We start from the raw sequence: 13,085 nt of genomic DNA on the forward strand, positions 1-13,085 counted from the left end.
GATGCTGTTTAAATCCATAGTTTAACACACACCTAAATCAACTATTTAAATGTGAATTTTCTATGGTATGGTTGGGATTTCTGAAAATTCCCACTTGTTTTGAAGTGAAAGTTAAAGGAGAAGTCCACTTCCAAAACAAAGATTTACATATAATGTACTCACCCCCTTGTCATCCAACATAAAGAAAGTATGTTTTTTGAGGAAAACATTTCAGCATTTTTCTCCATATAATGGACTGATATGGTGCCCCGATTTTTACCTTCCAAAATGCAGTTTAAATGCAGCTTCAAACGATCACAAATGTGGTTGTAAACGATCTCAGCCGAGGAAGAAGGGTCTTATCTAGCGAAACCATCATTGTATTTAAAAAATACAATTTATATACTTTTTAATCTCAAACACTCGTCTTGTACCCTACATCGCTGCAGAAGCACTGACACAGTGTTTGCAAAGTGAACATGCAAAGAAGATCGAACACCCTTAACAAAAAAGGCAAAACAGTGATATAGGACGATTTTGAAGTTGAGGGAGAACATGAGATTTTCCACATACACTAACTGACATGAACCGGAACAAAAACAGTTCAGACAGAGTAAGACAAGACGAGCGTTTGACATTAAAAAGTATATAAATTGTATTATTTTTATGAAAACAATTGATGGTTTCACTAGATAAGACCCTTCTTCCTCGGCTGGGATCATTTACAACCGCATTTGGGATCGTTTGAAGCCGCATTTAAACTGCATTTTGGAAGTTCAAACTCAGGGCACCATATCAGTCCATTATATGGAGAAAAATCCTGAAATATTTTCCTCAAAAAACATAATTTCTTTACGAGTAAATTATTTGTTAATTGTTGTACTGGAAGTGGATCTCTCCTTTAAACTCTTTAAAAATAATGAAATGTTTTCCTCAAAAAACAATTTCTTTACGACTGAAGAAAGAAAGACATGAACATCTTGGATGACAAGGGGGTGAGTAGAGGTCGACCGATACCGATAACTAGGTTGGATCACACTGGCCGATGCCAATTAATCAACTGAATTTTTGTAAATGGATACTGAATGGAAACTAAAATAGTGGTTTACTATTTTTAAAAAAAAAAGGGACTGAACCATACTTTGTAAAAAAAAAATATATATATATATAAAGTATTAATATTATTTTTATATTGAGCATTAAATTTTGTTCATAGTTCATTAATGTTGACAAAAGCAACTTAAACATTTAAAATATCAGTAAATATTGAAATTAACACACTAACAAGGAACAATACTTCTACAGCTTTTATCAATCTTAGTTAATGCTACAAATGGACTCTTATTGTGAAGTGTCAATAGTCAAGGTAAAGATGGCCTTCTTTAAATATCTACACAAAGGCTGTAGTTTTGAAATGACATCATATGGATATAGTATGTATACTCTCACAGTTTAACTGCTTCTATTCTAGAACACTTGATGAATATCTAATCAAAATAAAATATTTTAGTCACGCACTGGGCAAACGCGCAGCGCCTCGTCCTGGAGAACTCCAATCAGTTATCACACACACACCGGTTGCGTTCAGTTCAGTTCAAGCGGTGGTCTAATACTGTTTATTCAATCACCAAACAGACATAAGTTTACTTCAAGGATGATCAAAAAGCGGCATATATGTGTTTGAAGTTCAGTGCCTAAAACAACACAGCAAATGGAAAAAGAAAGCGTGATCTAGTTCTCTATATGAAACATACACGCTTTATTAGAGCCACAGAGAGAAAAACAGTTTGTTATAAAATGCACGAAACACACAGTCTTCCAGCCCACAGTGAAGTCTTTATGTACATTTACATCGATTTGGGACAGATATGCTGTTTTTAACGTAAAACTGTGTGAATGGCGCTCTGTGATGCAGCTGAATGAATGAACACCGTTTGCTTTCTCACATCACTGGCTTGAAATATGCAACGTCTTGGCTAATAAATGCATTCATGTGATCAGCTGGATATAAACTAATACAAATAGATGGTAACAATCATGACATTAAACATTTGGGTGTCTCGGCCACATTTTTTAACCTCTTGAGGTGCTGCTAATGTTCGCATCCTCTCATACCAAACATACTGCTTACTGCAGCAATTAGTCAACAAAGTACCGAGTAATGACATGAAAACATGCACTATATTATACTATAGCACTGTAGTTACTTGTCGATGTTTTAAATTCGCATCTGAAGTGTCCCGCTCAGTTCGGCGCGCAGTATCACGCGTGTAAACAAACAGCAGGTGTTTTCAGTGATTCCGCCTGTAGAGTCCGCTCTCATACTGTTTAATGACAGCGGAGCCTTTTCAGCCTCGGACGCAACCCGGAAAAACGATCGCCATGGATTTATGCCGATAACCGATAGTTCTGTCAATCGGCTGTCGGTCCCGATTAATCGGCAAAACCGATACGTCGGTCGACCTCTAGGGGTGAGTACATTATATGTGAATCTTTGTTTTGGAAGTGGACTTCTCCTTTAATCAGTTGTGCCCAAAATACTGATAGACCTCCAGAAATTGGTTTTTCTTTTTTTTTTTTTTTTTTTTTACTAATGTTAGGATCATTAGGAAAATCTAAGAAAAATGTCGTGGTGAACAATTTCACTCTAAATAGATACAAAATACGGGGAAAAATTATGAAAACTGATCCGGGAACGTTTTCTGCATAGAGAGAGGACAACATGAGGAATAGGGATGTAACGATTACCGGTTTGACGATAAATCATGATAAAATTCCCTACGGTTAGTATTACCGGTTCATATTTTAATTATCATTAAAACTGTATTTGATTACCACGATTTGAACAACTGATGATAAATAAATACTGTCCAGCATAAAGCACAGTTAAGTAACAGTCTCATTTGCACACAACACGCACGGTAGTTTTTCGTTTTGGGTGAAAAGACAGTGGAAAAGCTTAGATGTTGTAAAAGAGAGCTAATGGGATAGGTGCCGATCCGCACGGAAATAATCGAGCACGCACGGAAAAACACGAGATGGTCTCCGTTCATTTTAAGCAATAAGAAATAGATTGCAGGCTTTTACGACTCAATTCTCAATTTCATCCTTCATTTGAAGCAGTTTTTGGTGTTATTTTAACAGCAAATACATAGAGTGCATTATTGTAAAACGAGAGGGTGCCAGCACGAATGCTCTCCCAAATATATATAGTGATCATGGCTCTGCGCTCCCTCAGATATTACATACGCGCCCTCAAACTTTGTCCTGTGTACGCGCGAATAAGTGCCTACTGTAAACAGGTATTTATTAAATCATTTTATTTAGTGAAGCGAATCCTCATAGAAAAAAAATTTGTATTTGGTAACTAATGTATTTGCAGTCCGTGCGTTTCACTTCGCAATTGGGGGTTGCCCACCGGCAGAAACATAAATCTGGAATTATATAAATAAAATGGATATATGAATGAATTAATATGAATGTACCTCTGAAGGTTCTGACTGTCTTCAGAAAAGATTCGATGTCATTTTGTTTTCATCTTCACTCCATGTAATATCTAAAGTAGTGTTCTTGAACGCAGTGCTGCTTTATCCACAGAGTTCACGGAAACAGCTGCAATTCAGATTTTCCATAAGCGCCATCTAGTGTCATACAGTGGATTTACAGAGACTTGCATTTACATTCCGCTTGTGTGCAGTTTTTGTCTGACCAAAAAAGCAGACTGAATTTTCATGCCCTTGCTGTATCGTATATTTTGACCAGTTGATGACAAACAAGCTTATGTGGATTTTACACATTTAAACAATTCAGATAAGTTATCTAGATTTATGGAGCAGATAAAATACATATAATCATTTATTAATCAGTTATCATTTTGACTTAACTCTTTTCTTTATTTAAAGGCTGAAATGTGAAGTTTGCCTTTTATGAAACGTTTTTAAAGCTTTATTTGATCATTTACATTAGATATCTGAACATGCCGTATAAGTTGTCAGTCATGTTGTCATTTAAGATCCAGACATCATTGGTACTGTTGTTGTTTTACTGATTAGGCAAACCAAAAGTCATTTTATTTGTTATTTAAAACTTGGTGATGTGATTTATGTGTCAGTACTTTTTGAACATTTCCAGCACATTTTAACAATACCATGATAATACTGATAACTGTGATCATTTTGGTCACTATAATCGTGATAGGAAATTTTCATACCGTTACATCCCTAATGAGGAAAAAAAAAAACTTTTCAGAGAAAAAAATCCAGATCCCATGGCCATCAATGCATATTCACATTAGGAACTAACAGGATAACTCACTCACACAGTATAACAAAGTGTTAAAATCCCAGGGACCATTAACCCTGCAGTGAATGAACAGAGAGGAAGATCACAGGACAAAAATCGGCATGTGCACCAGAAATTCCCACTGGAATCAGAGATGGAGACGACTGTCCTTTACGGGTGTGAAATGTGTATAAATCTGATGGAAACCTTCATTGGGTAGAATCTCAGACACACCAAACATCACCGCCCAGGATGGGTTAGGTACGTTCTGTCAAACATATCCACTTTACGACAATGCGCACAAAAACATAGACGTATATATTGATCATCTTTTCACATTTCAAAAAGTACTATGGCTCTTTCTAAATATTATTTTATTAGTAGCATTTCCGCTTTCATTCCTGTGCATCTCGTTCCCTGCCATTAATTTTTCATCTGTGTTCACGTTTACACAGAGGGAGGTATTATTACACATCATCTGAAAGAGCATTGGACTTCTGGATCAAAACACTGTGAAGAAGAATCAGAACGACAACAAAACGTTGATTAAAAAACACACAAAGCTATAATAACACTTTTAAGTTTTCTTTTTTGTCTTGTCTAAAAGCAGAGGCTCTGTTCTTTTGACACACTACATGTTCAGATATTCATACAACAAAACATTCTGGGGGCCGTGAAAGTTTTGTAAAAATGATTAAAAATGCTGGCAGTGGTTGGCAGCTTCAAAAAAAAAAAAAAAAAACACTGGCAGGAAGAGTGTTAAGATTTTCCCTTTACCTTCAGTCATGAACTGTACCTGTTGTCCTGTACGACATATAATAATCGGCTCCGTTGTGATTCTGCAGCAGGTCAGATGTCAAACAGACCAATTAAGACGAGACCGACGGCAGCGTTTGAGGATTAAAACACAGACGCCGGAGCAGAAACGGGGTCACAACACCAGAGGAAAGTGCTATGAAATGTTCATTTTCAAAAAAAGAAAAAACCTGCAAATTAACCTTCACTTACGAAAACAACAATGATCACATCACTGAATAAATATTAACCAAAAGCTTTTGAATCCAGGATTGTTTTGAATCACTGAAGGACTGCATGCTGTCAGTTATGCAGAGCTCAGATTCATCATCAGTTTGTTCAAATAAATGAAAAAACAAAAACATTTACATGTGGATCTGATGGTTGTAGTTTAAAGCAGAAATGTGAGGCTTCACACACACACACAGTGTTACTAAGTGATTCGGTGTGAAACTGAAGCGTCACATTTATAATCTCAGTATGAAAGCTGTTTATTTGCAGCTGATATTCAAGTGCTGTACATTTACACTCTTTCTAACTGGCTGTTCACTGTAGATGTCTATTCACACAAGCTGAGGAACGAGTGAAAGCGATTTTCTGCTCGAACTGACGGCACGTTACAGAAGCTGCTGATCTGTAGGCAGATAATTATCCATCTGTGATCATATGAAACATCACAGCGTCTCACCAGTACTGGACCGTTAAACATCAAACACACAATCTGTCAGATAAACTCAACATTTCTGTATTTCTAAGGTTGCAGGAAACTCCAAACATCCTGAAAACAAGAAAACGCTCGTGGCTTTATTTCACAGATCCATCGCCTCTGTATTCATGAGCTCCAGATTTAGTCAAGGTGAGGAGAACCTTGTGTGAGCGGTTGAAGAATGAGAGAGAAAAACGTCTGACTGACCTGATTACACCGGCTCCTGAGAGAGTGCGTTTATGTTTGCGTGTCTGTGTGTAATATACATTTATTTTATGCATGTTTAGTTCAGCTGTTACATGACTCTTTGCCAAACAGGTAAATAATCTGAATAATTACTTTGATTAATAATTAGACATGAATGATTGATTTGAGAAATATTTTTTTGCTCTGACAAAGAGAAAGAGTTCCTAACAAACGCTTTGAGCCTGAATGAATGAATAAATGAATGAACGAACAGGCACAGACAGGATGGACATTTAAGGAATAACGTACAGTCGTCTCACTAATTACACAGCTCTTCACCACATAAATAAAGACGAGGACAAAACGTTAATTTGTGAAGAAAGCGTTTTAAAGTCTTGCCCATTTGTTCTCTTAAATCATTACGCTGTACATAGAAACAATCATTCTGTCAACATGACGGACACTTCAACAACACTTTGTTGCTAATGGCGACAAATGTGTCTTCTTTCAGGAGAGACACACAAAACTACACACTTCCAGATGAACTAATCGATGAGTCGCCTGATCTACTCGTCACACGCAGCGCTGAGTGTTTGGACTGAGTTCAGCCGCATGTCCTCGTTTCATCGCGTGTGTGTGTGAGAGAGAGATTCACACTCATTAAGGTGAGACAGCTCTCTCTCTCTCTCAGGACTGTATGCTAATTACTCTGGGTCAGAGTGATAATTGCATGAGTACGTGCTGGATTTGGCACTATTAATAAAGTTTGTTAAGTCTTCTGCCCTCTGACCCCGGCGACCTTTACTGGCACTCTATTAATTGACGATCACAGCTTTAAAATGCACACGTCATCTGATCAACAACAAAGCATTTTACTACAGATGTGACTAAATGTAATTAGAGTTTTCACTGCAGCTGCTCAACACTGATTTACAGTTACAAAAACCAAACGCTACAGGCGTGGGGTTGAAAACGGCACTTTCGCTTTGAATAGCATGCTGTCTGAACTACACACGGGGCGTCGTTAGGGGTAATCATCAGGGGCTCGAGCCCGAAAGATTTTTCTTTAGCTCCGAATGTTTTTGTATCGCCGTATGATTTACGAGGAATCCACAGAATTTGTCAAAGTTTGAATGAATTCATCAAAAGCTGGTCATTACACTTCAAACAAGTCACGATACAGACTAGTATCTGTAAATATTATGCCACAAAATACCATATAAATATGAATCCTGCATGTTCTGCGTGTCTCTTTATGAATAAATGGTGCAGACGCAGGCGCGGTTTCCTTTACTACACACTGAAGCGCGCGTGACGCTCGCTGTGATTTCAGCGTCTGCCATAAAAAATCCATGAACAACATCTCCAGAACTGCTCTGAGAATACTTTGTGAGAAGATCACAGTTTCATTTGAGTAAACCAGGGTTATATACTCACAGAAATGTAAAGGTATTCACGGAAACCCGTCAAAATAAAAGTCCGGTTTAGATTGTATAGTCATTGTGGCAGAAATTCATTAATATCATTGTTCAGTAAAATGTATGTACCTACAGTAATACTACTACTACTGTTGAAAAATTAATAAAACTTTGTTACACAATATTTCTTCCATCTTTTAAATTTTAGTAGTACATCCCCTTTATTTGCCAAAAATAAAATTTAATTTTCATGAATTAAAAGATAAATTAATATTTTATGCCTTTATTTCATAACCAGAAAAAATTTAAATACACAACACAGAATTTCATAAGGCTGTTGTAGAAATAAATAAAAGTTGTTTTATGCATTTAAATAAACAGACATGCTAAAACAAAACAATAAATTATAAGGTGAGAAAAAATAAAACGCTTCATAGGGCCCTAAACATAACTTAACTCTTGATAAACTGACGTTAAATTGTATAAGTTTCATTGTTTTAATTAATTAGACATGTTTTTTGATTAATAAAATTAAATTTACCCATTAAAAAGGAGTCCAGAAAAATTAAAACAGAAAAAAAAACAGAATTTAGAAGACATAAAATAAAATGGAATTTGAAAATAAATAAATAAATAAATGGGGCCCTATTTTTGCATGCAAATATATATTTTTAAATGCATTATTTTGTGTAATATATTTTTGTAAAGTTATAATGTTGTAATAATACTTTGATATGTTTGCTATTTGCAGTGATTACTATTTACTGTTTTTTCAAAGTGTAACAATGTTGTTTTGTGCCACTGCTTTGGCAGAGTATCTGTCAAATGAACTAAAATCGAAAGCACAATATGACTTTGCTCACACGATGAGTTCATGATCCAGTGTTTTCAGAGTATCAGAAGAGGGTGAGTCAGGTCATCAACCTTTTTTTCTTTGTTCAGTTTGCACACTGCACATGGGTTAACTTGCAGCTCTTATTTTTGAACTCTCAAAGTGCACCAGATTAATCAATTTAACTTTAAAGTATATCAGGTTTTTTCCTGGGGGGTCATGCCCTCCGGACCTCCCTAGAACGATCCAGATTCACCCACCTGTGTCTAACAAAATCTTATGTAATTATGATGTGAGCTCCCATCCACCACTGCTAGCCCCTGATGTTTTGCCACCAGCCCCAGATATTTTCAAATCCTAGAAACACCCCTGACAAAACCAAGTTCACTTGAAACTAGTTTGTTGTATGGCAGTTCCATCTAATCATGGCAATTAGGAAATATGATTTACCTGAACTGAAAAAAAAAAAAAAATCATCAGCCCAATTACACCTGTTTCACTTCAACTACAAAAAGCTGCTATGCACAAACGCCTAAATGGCAAAAAGTCCAGAAAAGGAGACAGAGCCTTCTAGCATTATTTTACAGTCTTCATAGCAATGTTTCTCCCTTTCGTTAAACTTTAGTGAATCTGAACTAAACACACACGTCTATAAAGTCTATAAAGCTTAGTCAAACTCATCCTGAAAACTAGTAATCCATCTACATCAGATCACACTAAATAACAAACATATTATTTGGAAATAATGCATCTTGGCACATCCATCATGAGCTCAGAGATCACAGCAGATTCACGAACGTACTGACCAGATGATGAGGAACACGTCATTGCTTTAATAATACATTGATCAAAGACATTAAAGCATCATTTCTGTGAAGCGCTGAAACACGGCTGTCGTGTGAGATACCGTACGCTGCACAAATACACACATCCTGACTTGACTAAGATATGAAAACATACAGAAGAGCAGCTATGACCCTCAAACTCAACTTAAAATCTCAAATTACTTCAGTCTAACTAATAATGTCACAGAGTTCAAGCGGGCTGCCATGTTGAGCTGATCAAGCTGTTTGTGTGAGACTGAGACGCTCTCTAGTGGTCGAATCGGAGCAGTACAGGACGTCAGTAAATCTACATGAGCGAGGCTTCAGCTGGACACGAGCACCACACAGTCAAGAAACCACAGCCACAGGTTTGCAAATGGATCTAAACACACACGCTCTCTGATGTGCACATTACAGACTGCAGTAAATGAATGACGCAGTAAATGTTCTGCATTTATAATTTACTTCTGCTGGCAGACAATAAATGAGATTCTCTCACCGTCTGAATCAGCAAAGCTTTAACATCTGCTCATCATGACCACAGTCATCTGAGGACACAGTTCCAGACTTCTGTAAACTAAAATATGAAGGATTGATGAGCACTTTAAACTTCTATGAATGTCTGCATGTATAATAAACAAATAATAAAATTATCCAACCCTAAAATATAGTAAAGCATGGGCGCTCAACCCTGTTCCTGGAGATCAACCTTCCTGCAGAGTTCAGCTCCAACCCTGATCAAACACACCTGAACCAACTAATTAGGATCTGAAGAAGCACTTGATAATTACAGACAGGTGTGTTTGATCAGGGTTGGAACTAAACTCTGCGGGAAGGTTGATCTCCAGGAACAGTGTTGGGCACCCCTGTAGTAAAGTATCAACACATGTTGATGCAATAAATAATGTCTAATTTAACAAAGTCCATCCCCACAAAACAGAGAAAACATCAACATTCCACAAACATCTACATGTCTGTTTTTGAGTTTTGGTTCCTGAGTTTTGGTTCCTTGCCGCTGTCGCCTCTGGCTTGCTTAGTTGGGGACACTTTCTCTTAACACAATATTGCATTTTATTTTATTGTTTTTGATTAACTACCTTTACCTATAATGTGAGTGTTTAATGTTGCCTTTGGCATTGTTGATGTACTGTTTCCTATTTAATACTGTACAGCCGCCTTGTCACAATTCTGTATTGTTAAAGGCGGTATATAAATAAAGGTGACTTGACTTGACTTGACTTGACAGTGTTTCTGGAGCGTCTATAACGAGGTGTATTTGTAGGTGTCGGTATACAGACCTCGCCCATGTTCAAGTCCTGCTTACCAGTGCGCTCTAGTACAGATCCTCAGTCTAAATCAGGTACTGAAGTCGCCGCTCAACGCGCCACTAGATGGCGAGAGACTCTACGGCACAAACACGAAGAGCCATTAGATCCATTACAACTGTGGAAACGTGTGGGAAGAAAGCTCTGCTGCTAAAAACACTGATGTATGTAACAAATAAAGAGGAAAAATGAACAGTACAAAACTAAAAATACAGGCTTAGAATGTAAATCTCATTTATCTACAGCATGTGAAGTTTCAGAGGAAAAAGCATCTGCTTTTCCTCCATTGATCTTTGCATTGTGTCTGTCTGAATGTGGAGATTCAGGCCAAAAGAGAAGTAAGTCCAGATCTATGATGGGAAATAATGGCGCTGAGGGTTTATGATGTAGTGACATTTACAGAAGAACAGGAGGTGTTTGTTACACGGACCTGAACGAGAGAAAACACTCAGAACAAGCAGCTGAAGAGACACTGACTCACGATCCACACTGTGAACTGCAGATATGTCTGTGGATGATATGTGGACATTTCTCTCTTGAGCACCACAAATAAACCTCGAGCTCTGATAAGAGCACTAGGAAATGAAAAAGACACAGAGCTGGACTATTGGAGGAGTTTCAGTCTGATGATGAACCATCAGCAGCAGCAGCGCAGCTCCGACCTCGACCGTCACATCTAAAGGAGATCTTCTTAAAGTCAAAAGAAAGTTAAGCAGCAGTGATCTGAATTTGTGAAGACCTCAGAAGTGAACCAAAGTCTCTCTGGGTTTGAATGAATCCGAAGTAAATTCAGAAATTTCCGTTTCAATCGGATGTTTACACAGGTTCAACAAAGTTAGAGCACCATCTGCTATAATCACCCAATATTCATATTTCTGTCTGTTTATATTAATATACTATTAAAAACAGTCTCGTTGTTTGTTCATGTTTAAACACATTCGTATCGCTTCTACTTTATTATTATTTGAAAGAAAACACTGTTTGCAGTTACAGCATTTCTTTGAAGCCATGTCAAATGTTTAAAAATGCACAAACCTGATAAAGACTTACTTTGCTAAACAGTCTGTTTGTACAGCATAAACACGAAACGCATAAAAACACTGTGCTGCGGTGCCGGTTTACTGTCGACAGGGTAAACAGCTTTAACCTGGACAGCATGTAAACATGCGACGGAGGAATGATTTCCGTCGGGATACACAGACGCTCTGCTGTTTGCATGTTTCTGCATCTGTTGCGTGGGCGCTGCGTGTTGTAGAGTTATGCGGCGCATTAGCGAGCTGCCGCCCACCAACAAGCATCATCATCTACAACAACCTTCTTTAATGCCTCTTTGATGTGCCATAAAACCAATAACAGGAAACTATTATTCCAGTATTTGCACAGCAGAATTTACAAACCGTGGCACTGACAAATCAGACCAACACTGCGGCGGCTGTAATGGCCAGAAAACATGAATGATTTATCGGTGCTTCGGAACGGAGCCAGGATGGCGTCGAAAGCCCGTGATGGACGTGAACGTGCTCTAACAAATATGAAGACGTGCCGGGTGAAAAACGTGCACAGATTCATCAAAACAGAATCAGAATGGTGTGAACGTACAGTCTCGTCTCGGACACGAAGCAGCTGCTAAATTAAGGAAATGGAAAGGAAAAGGAAATGTTTCTGAAGGTTTGCTGTGGCAAACGAGCATCTGATCACTGCACAGTAACTATCATAACCGTCTTATTTCACTGAACAAACGTCTCCTCACAGATGGACTGCAGGCCGGAGGCAGTTTTTGGCGAACGCTCCAAATTATTTTAAGAGTATCTGATGACGAATGACTCTAAAAGAAGGCAAAGATTAAAAAGAACAGAGGAACAGTTAGTCTAAAATAATACTGCATTTCTGACCGTCATTCTGAACTCACTGGTGACGGCAGAATGCAGAAATAACTCACATCACATTCTATACTTGTCAGTATTACAAAAGTGATCGTTCGACACGAATGTCATGTGTATTTGAGCAGAAGCAGCCAATATTTGCTCAGTTCTGAACTTCTGAATCTCTCTTTTAATCTCCAAAAAACAACCTTCAATCCGGCGTCACTTTTCTTTTTGTCATTTCAGTTCCTCTAATGTCCACTCTCACTTCCTCTGATCTGTCTGAGTCTCCACCGTTATCAGATCTTCTCCAGGCAGCAGACGAGACGCGTCCTAACTCTTCATTCAATTAGAAAACTCTTAACTAATTACACCTGCGCTTGTCACAGCAGATACACACTTCAGTGTAATATTGGGAAGTAACTGGATACCAGAAAATATGTGTGTGAGTGTGTGTGAGTGAGAGAGAGAGAGAGAGAGAGAGAGAGAGAGAGAGAGAGTGTATGTGTGTGTGTGTGCGTGTGTGTGTGTAACATGAGTTTCCATTATGAGCATATCTGATATCACAGAGCGTCTCTGAAGGTAATATGAGCACACAAACACACACACTACCATACCAACTGCATTCTGTGTGTGTGTGTGTAATGTTGAGATGATGGACAGACACATGAGTGACGTTTGATCCTGACTGACCTCTCGTCTCCAGCACTGCTGTGAGATCAGATCATAACAGCAGAGGAACCAAACATTTACAAACACACACACACACACATAATATATATATATATATATAATAAACACAATATGCAGCAACATGAATGACAGCAGCAGTGACACACTGACCCACAGTGACCGTAACTGTCCGTGCTGTAGATCA

General features: G+C 37.9%; 1 protein-coding gene across 2 annotated transcripts in view; it reads right to left on the reverse strand.

The window, feature by feature from the left end:
* Positions 1 to 13,085, reverse strand: part of LOC127157237 (inactive dipeptidyl peptidase 10) — a 40,251-nt gene that overhangs the window by 25,338 nt on the left and 1,828 nt on the right. The window lies entirely within an intron of this gene.

Source organism: Labeo rohita, unplaced genomic scaffold, assembly GCF_022985175.1.
Source record: "Labeo rohita strain BAU-BD-2019 unplaced genomic scaffold, IGBB_LRoh.1.0 scaffold_102, whole genome shotgun sequence".
NCBI classification, from domain to species: Eukaryota; Metazoa; Chordata; class Actinopteri; order Cypriniformes; family Cyprinidae; genus Labeo; species Labeo rohita.